Here is a 14,721-nt window from a genome sequence, read left to right on the forward strand (position 1 = left end):
CTCATCCATGGGCTTAAGCTTTGCCGCCATGTTGCTCATCCTGAGGATGTGCTCTCTTATTCCATGACTACCTCCAGCGTAGTTCTCTGTCACCAGTTGCTTCAACACCAGGGTGGCATATATCTTTGAAGAGCCAGTGAACTGGCTCTTTATCTTTGTAAGCAACTCCATGCGGAAGTGCACTCTGCAATTGAGCCCACAATGGTGGTCTCAACTGTATTCTTTATAAATGCCATGCATTTTTTGTTTGCATTGACCCACTTTAGGTTTTCAATGGAATATCTCATCTCCACTAGAGCATGATCTTTTTTATACTTCTCCCACGCATCATCATCATCAGTGGCCTCTCTGACTGGCTCTGTAGGTCTGACCGGCCGTGGTTCATCCATAGCCCAGCCCCAAGTCAGCACAGACAAATGGCAGGTCTACTTTCTTCCTCCACTCAGTGTAGTTATCACTTTTGAGTGTCGGAACATTTTTTAGGCAACTCATCAAGTGGAAGCCTCCTGAAATCACAATTTAAGTGAGATCAGTATAACAATCATATGCATCAATCTAATGTTGGTCAAATTAAACATACAATTGTCTATGCAATTAAATCTATATTACCGTTGGGCAAAATATTAGAAATAAATGCACCTTTAATTTCAATAAAACATGATCATGTTATTAACAACGTTGGTCATAAAAAATAGCATAATCATATAATTTCAATAATTACTTTAACATGCTCTTAAAACTTAATTCTATGTAATCTTTTATTTGTAAAAGAGCACTATTAATTATTTATGCAACGGAAAAACATGAATAAAAATTCGCAATTTGTTTTACTTTTTACAGAAACTTTTCTTTGACTAAATAAATATTCATGAACTTTATTGTTTTCTTTATAAAATTCATGAACATTTTTAAAAAAAAAAATCTTGTTTTCGTTTTCAGAAACTTTTCTATTTTCTAGGTGCAGCAGAGCCCAGCGCACGTGGCAAAAAGGCCCAGACGGACTCGCTTTTCTTTTGGCCCAGTGGCCAGCGCTCCTCGTTGCTCGCGCCTGAGCTGGCCGAAAACGGCCCAGTGGCCCAAGGCCTGTTTGCGTGCCACCGGCCGCCAGCCTCGCCTCAGCTTCGGCCCGAAAGGCCCACAGCGCGAGCTAGGGTTTACTGGTGGCCGTCGGATCAAATCTGACAATCGCACGTGTCCTCGCTCGATAAACCGCGTCTCAGCCGTCGGGGGCTCATTCCCCCCGCACGCTCTGCTCTCTGTCTGGTCTCTCGCTCTCCCCCGACGGCAGATAGAGCCACGCCCCGTCCGCCGGCGACGGCAGCGAAAGCCACCGCACTGCGACGCGCCTTATCTTCCTTTCCCCCCTCCATTTCACCCATCCACCATTGTCTCCTGCGACAGAGCGAGAGAGAGGCGCAACCAGGGTCCTCCTCTGCTCCTCTGTCAGCCCGAGTGGCGCCGGGTACGGGCTATGCCGGCCGCCCGCGACGAGGTCGATCAGCCACCACACCGCGAGCCCCTTCCCTTTCTTTCAACTCTCTTCCACCGCTCTCTTCCCTTTTGAATCGAAATCTTCGACAACGGCGGAGCTTCGAGCGGTGGCGCCGTTGCAATTCCCTTCGTCGGCTTCGCGTTCCCCTCTGTGGTGAGCGCGCCGCCGTCGAATGGATCGGCCGTGGTACACTTTGCCCCTCGCGGGGTTGTTCTTCGTCCAGCGCCTCGGCTTGCCGATGCGCGTCTGGATCGAGAGGAACGGCGCGGCCTTGCGGCGGCGCTCTTTGCCGGCGAGGCCCGAGGCCCTAGTCTGGTGAACTTTTGGGGTTTTTTTGGGTTTCTTTTCTCTGTGCCCTGCTAGGGTTCTTTGGGGGGTAGGATCTTTCTGTTCTTTCTTCTCTTACCGAAAATATCACTAGAACCCAATGGCATCTGATACCATTGATAGACCCACTAGATCGTATGGGTCAGTGATTTCCGGTAGTGGGGTGTAGAGTATTACCTTCTCCTGCACTTGAGGTGCTCCCGCTGGTGTCGGCCATGGTGAAGCAGTGGCCGGTGATGGCAGAGAGATGACGGCGGTGGTGTGCTTCCCGTGAGCACCGCGCTAACCCTAGATAGGTATGGAGTGTCGGTGGGGTTTGTGGCAGCGATTAACCTCGTAAGTCGTGCCCCGGCCCCCACCTCTGTTTATATAACGCGGGTCACAGGGGCCACCAACCATGGTTTCGTTGGGCGCCCCCGATCAGGGCGCGGTGCAAGGGCCCGTTCGACCCGTTGGGCTCGAACGGAAGAGAGATCAACCTAACACTAAGATGTATTTGGAGTGTCTTTTCTTCAAAAAAAAAGGGGGAGGGGGGACCTCCTTTACATGGCAGGCAGTAGTAGCACAAGACATTGCATATTCAAGATGGTACGAAATATGCCTGCATAGGGAATGAAACATGCAAATAACGATGAATAACATAGGATGCAAGATAGAAACCTGAACAATTGACACATAACTTTATTGAGCTATTATAGTCTTGACTTAGTGCAATAAAGCCGAATCTATTGTATCCTAGAGTAATGTTTGATTGAAACCGACTAACCCATTAGTCTAGAAATTGAGCAAATTGCCCCCAAAAAAAAGGACTTATGAGGCTAACGGCATAAATTGTCTGTGAACTAGGACATGCCAAAAATAAAGATATTGCCTTGGTGGATATTGTTTTCTGATAAAGAATTTATTCCTCAAACTTTATCTCTGATTACATTAGAAGTCCGGTCATTGGCTTCCCCAAACATGAATTGCGCAAAATCAAAATTTCAACGTGAGGATATTCATGGCATCCGATACTCCAGGAACTATATATGATTTTCATTGTAATGAAACATCAATTTTCAAGAAAATATATGGCAATATCAACATGATTTTACCATAGCAACATTGTTATGTTCGAGAGTGTTTTTATCGTGGTGGTGAGACCGTCATAGCTACAATTGTTAATGTAAAAGATCCAGGTATCATATTCAACGACGTTTAGACACAACAAATGGTTTTCCATAGAACCGTATCTTAAATACGATTAGGGAGAAGTGAAATTGGTATACGGGGATAAATCATATATTCAGGTTGTCAACGGATACAAATAGCAAGGCCTGCACAAACAGGAAAACAGATCTAACTAATAAATATATTCAACTTTTGATGAGCTAACTCAAGAAGAATATAGCATTGTAACTCACATAGCTTCATAAATAATTAGCTAGGCTCTCTAAGATTCATGTAATAGTTTCCCACAACAACAAAAAATATTCATGTAACAGCAAGATGTTCATCTATGTTTTGCGAAGCTTACTAGACCTCTCCAATACATCCACCAAGATATAAGGGCGATTTCTTTTGAGATTTTCATAACCAGGGGTTGCCACCACAGCATCCATATCCTGTGAAGTGGACATAAATTCAATGCAAGCATCCTTAAGCTCGTCACAGTGATGTTGATCAGCCAAGCCCAATGTGGTTGCCACGGTCTGCACGTTAATATTCTCGCAAAGGAGGCTTTGACATAACAGCTTTAGCCTCTCCATGGCATATCGATCCGCGGCCACTAGCAAGTGCCGAACCATTTCAATATGACCTTCCCTCTCAAGATCATCAAAAGCAGCTGGCAATGCATCACTGTAGATGAAATAGAGAAGTGCCTTGAAGACATCAGGCTGTATCTCTTCGATGGTTACGAGCTGTGCCCTCGTCTCCCTCATCGGCCCATAGAGCTCCGCTTCAAACACAGGCGACCGCATGGCGAGAATGATCCTGTGTGCCGTGAAAGTCTCCCCTGCAACACTGAATGTGACATCTGCCTTCTCCTTTGCTTCTAACAGCCTGCCGAGATGCACGATGATATCGGAAGGCGGCACCTCGATTCTAGGGGGTGGTTTTATTTTAGAGACCCGAGGTTCTTTGATGACTGTGATGGCGCAGTTGATCTTGAGGCCGTCGTCGTGAAGGTACACCGATGCTTCGAACTCGCCCCTTTTTTATGAAATGAGTGCCGATGGGTGGAGCAAACCTGCTCTCCATGTTCTGGCAGAACATCCTCGGCTCTGTCTTGTGCACGGAACACAGCAACCCTTCGCCGTCGACCAGCCTGAGGTCGCAGGATGCGTGGACCCTGGCGTCCTTGCTCAACAGCTCCAGGTAAATTGCGATGTGATCTTCGTTGTGTTGCCCATCACCATCAGGATAGAAGCGGATTTCCCACTCATGGCCCCCGACGGAAAAGGAGCCGGACCCGATGACCTTGCCGATGCCCATGCCCTTGTGATGGCTGTACCCGCGGATCTTGAACACGTGGACGCCCTCCACTTTCACCGGCGTGCACGTTGACACCGTCTTCGTGGCCGGCATTATGCGGGGCATGGACGGACGAGCAGGATCGCCGCCGATGGAAGAACCGCCAGCCACGGCGGCGGTTAGGAGTTTTGAACTGCGTGCCCTAACTCAGCGCATACGCACGATTCAGATGGTGAAGAAATTTGAACGCATTGGGAAGTGCAGATGTGAAAAATGGACGGGAAAAGAAGAATGGAAAATAGATGGTGGAAGAAACCCAACCTTGAGATGATCGGAGAAGTAGGCGGCGGCGAAGAAGACCAGAGGAAATCTTAAGGTGAGGAGACGGAGACCTCGTGGGACGTGGGTCTTTTGTTGTTTCGTATCTGACTGTTCTCGCACCGCACGGTAGTTATCGGACTGTGCTGCACTAATTACGTGCTGCCCCCATAACTGCTCCCCGTGACGTGAAGCACGTTTGACATCCCATAAAAACCTCTCAAATCATTCTTCCTCGATTCCATGTATGCTACTGGTTCAAACAAACAAGGAAATGTTTTTGACCTGAAAATGGCGTAATTGTTTTTCACCATTTGTTTTGGATTAGGTTCCTTAGGGCATCTCCAAGGCAGACCGTAAACCTCCCACAACTGTCCGGACCGCGGAAGTCATCCAACGCCGACATTTATCTGTTCACGGCATGGTCCGAACGCGATTTCTCCTGCAAACCGACGACGAGTATGAAAGGTTTGCGGGGTCCGGACCGCTCCTAAGTCCGCTTCTGCCGCCCTGGCCCATCAAAAACCCATCACTCTGCCCCTCCCGAGCTTTCCTTCTGATGCACGCCCCCATTCATTCCGGCCCAAAGCACATTGAGGCCGGCAGTGATGTCGCAATGTGACCGGAGGGAGCGAGGGCGGCGCTGACTGATGCGACCTCTCGGCAGCAGCCGCTTCAACGCGGACGCAGGTTCCCGGGGAACCAACTCCTGCCGTTGCGCTGCATTGAAGCGGCTGACCGTCCCTTCGTATGGCCTGGCCATGGCTATTTAAGCCACGCTCCGGCGTCGCCCACATCACATCTTCTCCTCCTCCTCCTCCCCCTCTCCTCCCCGCCCATCTCCCTCCACATCTCCGGCGATGGGCAAGTCATGGGCGTCGGCACCGGCAGGCCGTTCCGGGGCGGATCTAGCGGCTCATGGAGACACCGCCCTCGAACTCTGGGGATGTCGTCCTCGTCGGCTGGAGGTGATTCGACGCGGGCGGAGATCGCCATCTCCTCCGACGACGAGGAGCACTAGCAGTCGCCGCCGCCACAGTCTGCACCGGCGGTACCGTGCCAGGTCTACGCCGGCACGGCCATGGAGTTCGAGGAGCGGATGGAGCTGATGCTTCGTCGCTCCATCGTCCACACCAACGGCCCGGCTCCGCCACCGTGGGTGCTCCTCCCCGTGAAGCCGGAGCCAGCATCCCCTCCAAGCTCTGCCGCCGCGCAGCCACGGCATCCAAATCGAATGTCATGTTAAGGAAGAGCGGCCCTCGCCGCCGCCCCGACGCGTCAAGGAGGAACGCCGCTCGCCGCCGCCCCGGCGCGTCGTGAAGGAGGAGTACCGCTCGCTGCCGCCCCTGCCCAAGGCGCGCGGGCGCATTCTGCACTACCTCCATAGCGGCGGCTCCTCGCCATCATCCCGGAGCGCCATGACGACGCAGGAGTATGCCGACCGAAACAGCGTCGGCGGGACAGCTGCAATGCTGGACAGATACAAGTTCACGGACTCGGACGTCCCGCAGCCACACATCATGGTGGACCCAGACCTACGTACGCCTGGGCCCTGGATCGCTCTGTGACGACGTCAGAGACGGCCAAGTGCCGCCTCCGCCACCTATATGGGGAAATGGCCAGGTACGGCGAGGAATGGTCCCCCCGGCCGAGATTGCCGCTGCCACCAACGACAATGCCTCCAACGACCGCCGCCCTCTCCCCCAGCCCACATCCTCAGTGGCCACGACCGAACTGCGCACGGTGCAGTAGGAGGTGGAGAGGATCATCCGCGAGCGTCAGGCAACTGCGGGGAAGCCCTATCACGACGTTTCCACCTTCCGTTGCCCCAAGCCTGATGATGACGACTTCGGCGCCGGGTCAGGAAACAATGACAGAGGAAGAGCCGCCGGCCATCCCGGCATGACCTACGAGGTCACCATGAAGTATATGATAGTTTTGGGTTTTAATTTTGAGTTTTTAGTTCACCAAACGAAATATCTGTTGGGGAACGTAGCATGCAATTTCAAAAAAATTCCTACGCTCACGCAAGATCTATCTGGGAGATGCATAGCAATGAGAGGTGGAGACTATGTGCACGTACCCTCGTAGACTGAAAGTGGAAGCGTTTGATAACGCGGTTGATGTATTCGAACTTCTTCTCGTTCCGATTGATCAAGCACCGAACGTACGGCACCTCCAAGTTCTACACACGTTCAGCTCGATGACGTCCCTCGAACTCTTGATCCAGCAAAGTGTCGAGGAAGTAGATGCGTTCCGTCAGCATGACGGCATGGTGACGGTGATGATGAAGTAATCCGCACAGGGCTTCGCCTAAGCACTACGAAGATATGACCGGAGGTGTAAACTATGGAGAGGGGCGCCACACACGGCTAACGATTATTGATGTGTGTTCTAGGCGCCCCCTCCCCACATATATATAGGTGGGAGGGGAGGGGAACAACCTTGGGGCGCCCCAAGTAGGAGGAATCCTACTTGGGGGCCTAGTCCAATCCCCCCCCTTGCCATATTTTTCGGAGGGGGAAGGAAGGAGGAGGGAGGAGGGAAGGAAGGGGGAGACCGAATCCCTCCCCTTCCTTCTCTCTTCCCCTCTTTCCTTCCTCCTCTGGTTCGGCCCATATGGGAGGAGCAGCAGCCCTTGCTGGCTGCTGTGTTTCCCGCCTTGGCCCATTAGGCCCATATCTTTGCCGGGGGGTGCCCGGAACCAATTTCGGTGACCCGATATGTACCTGGTACCCTCCGGAACACTTCCGGTGTCCGAATACTATCGTCATATATATATCAATCTTTACCTCTCGACCATTTCGAGACTCCTCGGCATGTTTGTGATCTCATCCGGGACTCCAAACAACATTCGGTCACCAAATCACATAACTCATATAATACAAAATCGTCATCGAACGTTAAACATGCGGACCCTACGGGTTCGAGAACTATGTAGACATGACCGAGACACCTCTCCGGTCAATAAATAATAGCGGAACCTGGATGCTCATATTGGTTCCTACATATTCTTCGAAGATCTTTATTAGTCAAACTATTATGATAACATACGTTATTCCCTTTGTCATGGGTATGTTACTTGCCCGATATTCGATCGTCGGTATCTTCATACCTAGTCCAATATCCTTACCGGCAAGTCTCTTTACTCGTAATGTAATACATCATCTTGCAACTAACTCATTAGTCACTTTGATTGCAAGGCTTCTTATGATGTGTATTACCGAGAGGGCCCAGAGATACCTCTCCGATACTCAGAGTGACAAATCCTAATCTCGATCTATGCCAACCCAACAAACAGCCTCGGATATACCTGTAGAGCATCTTTATAATCACCTAGTTATGTTGTGATGTTTGATAGCACACAAGGCATTCCTCCGATATCCGGAAGTTGCATAATATCATAGTTGGAGGAATATGTATTTGACATGAAGAAAGCAATAGCAATAAAAGCTGAACGATCATAATGCTAAGCTAACGAATGGGTCTTGTCCATCACATCATTCTCCTAATGATATGACCCCGTTCATCAAATGACAACACATGTCTATGGTTAGGAAACTTAACCATCTTGGATCAACGAGCTAGTCTAGTAGAGGCTTACTAGGGACACGGTATTTTGTCTACGTATCCACTAGGGATGAAAACGGAGCGGAAACGGACGGAACTGAGTGCTATCATATTTGTTTTCATATATTTTTTTGCAGAAGCGGAAACGAATACAGAAACCTCGGAAATGAATATGGAAACAGATACTACTGGAAACGGACACGGAGCGAATACAAAGCGGACACGGAAACAGAAATAGGCATTGATCGGAACTTAAAAACCCCTTGAATCATAGAGAAATACACACAAAAATAAAGAAATTTAATGAGTTGTTAACATGGCTACAAAATAGTATCATTATGTTAGCAACTTAGTGTAGTATTGTAGCAGTACTGGACAATTGCATATAGGGTCAAGCTGAGTACATGTGTGGTAGTAGAAGTTGGGCCTTAGATCCATTGTACTAATTGTGCCATTGTGTTCTCTTTGGTGGTTGGGCTACAAAGCAGCTATAGGTCTATAGTAAAAATAGAAATTCCATATTCACGGAAACGGAAAGTTCCATTTCCATGCATGTTCCACCGGAAAACACCGTTCCGTTTTTGTTTCCGTTTTCATATTTCCTCTCTGTTTCCATTTAGTTTCCACTCCATTTTCATCCCTAGTATCCACAAGTGTATCAAGTTTCCGGTTAATACAATTCTAGCATGAATAATAAACATTTATCATGAAATAAGGAAATATAAAATAACAACTTTATTATTGCCTCTAGGGCATATTTCCTTCAATATCGTCTGGTTTTATGTACAAATTATCCTACTTTAAATTAAATCCGCTGTGTGTATATCAAATTCATCTGGTTTGATTGAATTCCATCCGGTTGGTTCGAGTTGTTGTGAAAATATATGCGGCTATGGTTGGATGGCATCCTTCTGCATCCATGTACGTGGACGAATACGGGAGGAAATTTGCGGGTTGTCGTTGAAGATGCACTTACATTATTGGAAGCAGTTCTCCACATTTTACTGAATTGTTGCAACCTTTATTACATGCGCTTGTGTGTAAAGATTGTAAGAAGCTTCGAAGGTATGTAGCATACTGCTAGCATCACTTACAGATGGTTCAAAAAATTGATACAAGGAGTAGTAATGATTTATTTATTTCTTACAAAAAAGACCAGATCTATTATCAAGATTCATAAGTACAAAGAATTCTAAACATAATAAATATTACATCGAGAACCCTGCACGAACAAACAACCACTACTGCCATCAGAACGAGCTATTGACGCGCTGAAAGGGCATGTAGACCCTAAGTGTGGTTTTGATAATTAATGACAATCTCTATGGACTAATGTTTTCATTGAAATATATTTGAATGTATTGTCCATAGAAGGTGCATCAAGGATATTAGAAGGAATCAAGCATGAAGTATATATATATATGAAGCTATATTTGCTCTAAGCTTTGGTATTCATGGACAATTTCTATGGAGCATCAAGTGCATTGAATCCTATATGAAGAAATGTTCCATAGTGATGCATGAAGCATGTTGGATTTATGTGGGAAGAATGCCATCAAAACATTCGAACAAGTCCTCATGGTATCCCTCTCTGCATACCCCGTGCGCACGGGCCTCATGACCCTCGTGCGCATGGGGTCGAGTGACAACTCTCTGGATACCCCGTGCACACGGGGTCCCTGACCTCCATGCACACGGGGTCAAGGTTTTGGCACTCGAGGTCCCATATCCAGTAAGGTTTCTACTTGGTCTTTCTGGATTTATGTTGAAGCCATCAAGATTGAATTTAATGTCTAACCAAATATATTCAAGGTGGAGTTTGTTAGAGGATTTCAAAGATTGACATGTGTGGGCTGTTAAGATCAAGAGCTTCAGAGTATAAACAAATAGAAGAATTCAAGTTATGGTTTCAAGACAAGATCATGGTAAGCTCATGTGTTGGGTTTTCGGTTGATCGAATCTTGAAGCAAGCAACTAGTGTAGAGAATTCATTGTGCCTCTCAAGAGATTATGATGGAGTTTTTAGAAGAGCAAATGATGACCAATATGGTATTCATAGTGAAACTTGATATGGTCATGAAAGAGTCTTTGGTGATCCATTTCACGAAGCAATGAAGGGAAATGAAGAGTTCATTGTGGCTTTCAAGAAACCAATATGGAGTTTGAGGTAAATATGTTGGTTGACCACGATGAAGCTCAAAGTTTGTATCTAGATGGTCAACTCACAAGCGCAAATAATGTACCACGTGGGATCAAATGAACTAGTGCCATGGTAAGTAATTGTGAATTGCGTTTTGTGCACTAACCCATGGTACATGCTTTATAGAACATGTGTGGGTTAGGTGTTTCTTATGGGCTTGCATCAAAAGAAAGGTTTCAAGTAGCCTATGTGTGAATGACATCAAGTGGTGATGGTCATCGGGTTCGAGGAGTCTAAGTGCAAGACGAGAAGCCAAAGATTATATGCTTTTAAGCTTGCGGTCCACATCATGATTATGTGCATGTGAAGATGGTCGTAAGTTAAGGCTTCTCTCAGTGCAATATGAGGAAGCATTTCGAGTGTCTTCACCAAGTGATCATGGACAAGAAAAGGATTCCAAGTTGAGGCAAGCATCAAAGTCATCATCAAGCTCAAGTTGAATGTGAAAGGCAAAGGTATACCTTAGCTAAGTTTTCCTAGTTTTGCCGGTCTCATGGTTCTTGGAGGGAGACCGGATTATAGGTTTGATAACCGTACCATCAAGGGGGACTTCCGGGCGAGTAGCTTGATCACGTCGCATAAAGAGTGCTCAAACATTTGCACAATTTGCGTCATTCTTTCTTGGTGATCTTGGTTGGTTCTCTATGTGAGGATCTTGGGATTTTCCATAGCTTGAAAATGAGCCCAAGATCATCGAATTCGGAGTTTGTACGCCAAAGTTGTGCATGTTTTAGTGGGCTGCTGCGGGCTGTTTCTGGGTACCCTGTGGGTACGGGGCCTCTATGCGCATGGGGATTGTACCGTGGTCACGGGGTCTTGACCCCCGTGGGCACGTGGTGTCTAGGAAGTGTCTGTTGGAGCCCCAATGGCTAGTTTTGGGGATTGGCTATAAAAGAGCCCTTCCTCCCCACCGGTTTGGGGGTTGTTCACGTCCTAAACATCATTTTGAGCCTCTTACCACCTCTCTCAAATGGCTATCTCCCCTCTATGTGAAAGGGGATTTGTGGATGGATCTTGGACTCATCTGTTGATTCTATACATTGCATCCCCTCTCTTCAATCTCCTACTTTCGAGAGTGCATCTTGTGAGATTGAGAGAGGGAGTTGAGAATTTGTTGCTTGACCTTGCATTGCATTTCTTGCATCGTTTTGAGCTCCCCGCATCGATTTGTTCGAGTGAGAGCTGATACGTCTCCATTATATCTACTTTTCTTGACGTTTTTCCTCTTGTTTTGGACTCTAATTTGCATTATTTGGGTGAAACTAACCCAGACTGACGTTGTTTTCAGCAGAACTACCATGGTGTTGTTTTTGTGCAGGAATGAAAGTTCTCGGAATGGAATGAAACTTTTTTGAGATTTATTTTGGAATAAAAGGAAAATACTGGAGCCAAGAACTACCGGAGGGGGCCCCTGGGTGAGCACAACCCACCAGGGCGCCCCACCCCCTCCAGGCACGCCCAGGTGGGTTATGCCCACCTAGTGGCCCCGCAGACCTTATCTCCGACTCCTTAAATACCTTTATTCGGAGAAAAAATCAGGGAGGAAGAATTATCTCGTTTCACAATATAGAGCCGCCGCCGCCACCTCATGTTCTTCATCGGGAGGCCAGATCTAGAGTTTGTTTGGGGCTCTGGGAGGGGGATCTTTGATCTTCGTCATCACCAACCCTCCTTCATTGCCAATTCCATGATGCTCCCCACCGGGAGTGAGTAATTCCTTCGTAGGCTCGCTGGTCGGTGAAGAGTTGGATGAGATTCATCATGTAATTGAGTTAGTTTTGTTAGGGCTTGATCCCTAGTATCCATTATGTTTTGAGATTGATGTTGATATGACTTTGCCATGCTTAATGCTTGTCACTTTGGGCCCGGGTACCATGATTTCAGATCTGAACCGTTTTTGTTTTCACCATTATATCTATGTTCTAGATCCAATCTTGCAAGTCATATTCACCTATTACGTGTTATTATCCGTAAACCCCGGAGTGACAATAGTCGGGATAGTTTCCGGTGATGACCGTAGTTTGAGGAGTTCATGTATTCTCTATGTGTTAATGCTTTGTTCGGGTTCTCTATTAAAAGGAGGCCTTAATATCCCTTAGTTTCCATATGGACCCCGCTTCCACGGAAGGGTAGGATAAAATATGGCATGCAAGTTCTTTCCATAAGCACGTATGACTATTTACGGAATACATGCCTACATTATATTTATGAACTGGAGCTAGTTTTGTATCGCCCTAGGTTATGACTATTATATGATGAATATCATCCAACGAATCCACTGAGCCAATGCCTACGAATTTCCTATATATTGATCTTGCTAAGTTACTACTGCTACTGTTACAAAATCATTGATATCACTATTACAGTTACTATTGGTGTTGCTACTATTATCAAAACTATCATATTACTGTGCTACTAATCACCTTGCTGCAGATAATTAGTCTCCAGGTGTGGTTGAATTGACAACTCAGCTGCTAATACTTACAAATATTCTTTGCCTCCCCTTGTGTCGAATCTATAAATTTGGGTTGAATACTCTACCCTCTCGAAAACTGTTGTGATCCCCTATACTTGTGGGTTATCAAGACCTTTTTCTGGCGCCGTTGCCGGGGAGCATAGCTATATTTGTTGAATTCACTTAGGATTATTATCTATTTTTCACTATGAAGAATCTGAAGGATACTAAAACCAATATCGTTCCCTCTAGGACGAGGGGAGGTAAGGAATTGCCATCACACTCTGCACTTGATTCACCTTTTGTTTTGAGTAGACTTGCAACACCACCACATGCTATTAATCCTGATATGTCGCAAGTTATTGATGATGCTACTTCTTTGAATGCTACTCATGATGATGCTAGTACCTTGCTTGATGATAATGTGCCACTAGGTGAATTTTTTGATGAACAAATTGCTAGAGCTAAAGATATTGAGCATGCTGAAACTGGTGAAATTATTGAAACTGAAAATCTTGAAACACCTATTAGACCTAGCTCTCTTAGATATGAATTGCCCAAGATACCGGAAGGTTATGTTATGGATGAGGTACTAACTAGAGACTTTCTTGCTTGCAATGATAGGGATGATCTTAAGAAATTATTATGCAAACTAAAGGAAAAAAACTTTGAATTCTAGAATGAAATGTGATCCTAAGTTTGCTACTTCACCTATCTTTGTTGATGATAAGGATTATGAATTCTGTGTTACCCAGAGTTAATTAATTTGGTTGAATCTGATCATTTCCATGGTTATGGAAATGAAACCGTTGTAGCACACCTTACTAAGTTGAATGACATAGCCACTGTTTTTGCTCATGATGAGAAAATTCGCTACTATTACATCCTCAAGTTATTTTCGTTCTCGTTAAAGGGTGATGCTAAGACATGGTAAAATACTCTTACTCCTGGTTGTGTGCGTAGTCCCCAGGATATGATTTATTATTTCTCTGAAAAATATGTTCCTGCTCATAAGAAACAACCCGCCTTACAGGAAATATTTAACTTTGTGCAAATTGAAGAAGAGAGTCTCCCACAAGCTTGGGGGAGGCTTCTCCAATTGCTTAATGCTTTGCTTGATCATCCACTTAAGAAAAATGAAATGCTTGATATATTCTATAATGGACTAACCTATGCTTCTAGGGACTTCCTAGATAGTTGTGCCGGTTGTGTTTTCAGGGAACAAGTTGTTGAACAAGCTGAGGAATTATTGAATAATATATTGAAACATTATGATGATTGGACTCTTCCCAAACCACCGCCTAAACCCACTCCAAAGAAGAGGGTATCTTATATTTCAATCATGGAGATATGCAAGAGGCAAAGAAATGTATGAAGGAAAAAGGTATTATAGCTGAAGATGTCAAAATTTTACCTCCTATTGAAGAAATACATGGACTTGATACACCACCACCCAGGGTGGTAGAGGTAAATTATTTAATGAAATTTAATGAAAAGGACAATCCTTATAATATGCATCCTAGTCAATGCCTTTATGAGTTTGATAACTACATTAGAAAACAAGATCACTTCAATGAAAACGTTATGAAACAATTGAAATATAACTCTGATATGATTGCTCGCTTGACTGACTTGTTATTTAGAATCTCTAATGATGTTAGAGGTGTAGGAAAACATGCCTCTATGGTTCATACTCAGTTAGAACAAGTTGCTAAATCTCAAAGAGAATTGCTTGATGAAATGGACAACAATATCCATGATCATGTTGTTAGAGTAATGACTAGAGGAGGTAGAATGACTCATGAACCACTTTATCTTGAGGGACATCCTAAAAGAATTGAACAAGACTCTCAAATAATTAACACTGATGCACCTAGTCCTTCTAAAAATAAAAATAAAAAGAAA

At 45.7% G+C, this 14,721-nt stretch overlaps 1 pseudogene; it reads right to left on the bottom strand.

The window, feature by feature from the left end:
* Positions 1-3,315: 3,315 nt before the first annotated feature.
* On the bottom strand, positions 3,316-4,387 carry LOC119337102 (annotated as a pseudogene).
* Between the last annotated feature and the right edge of the window lie 10,334 nt (positions 4,388-14,721).

This window comes from Triticum dicoccoides, chromosome 7B (assembly GCF_002162155.2).
Source record: "Triticum dicoccoides isolate Atlit2015 ecotype Zavitan chromosome 7B, WEW_v2.0, whole genome shotgun sequence".
Taxonomy (NCBI): Eukaryota; Viridiplantae; Streptophyta; class Magnoliopsida; order Poales; family Poaceae; genus Triticum; species Triticum dicoccoides.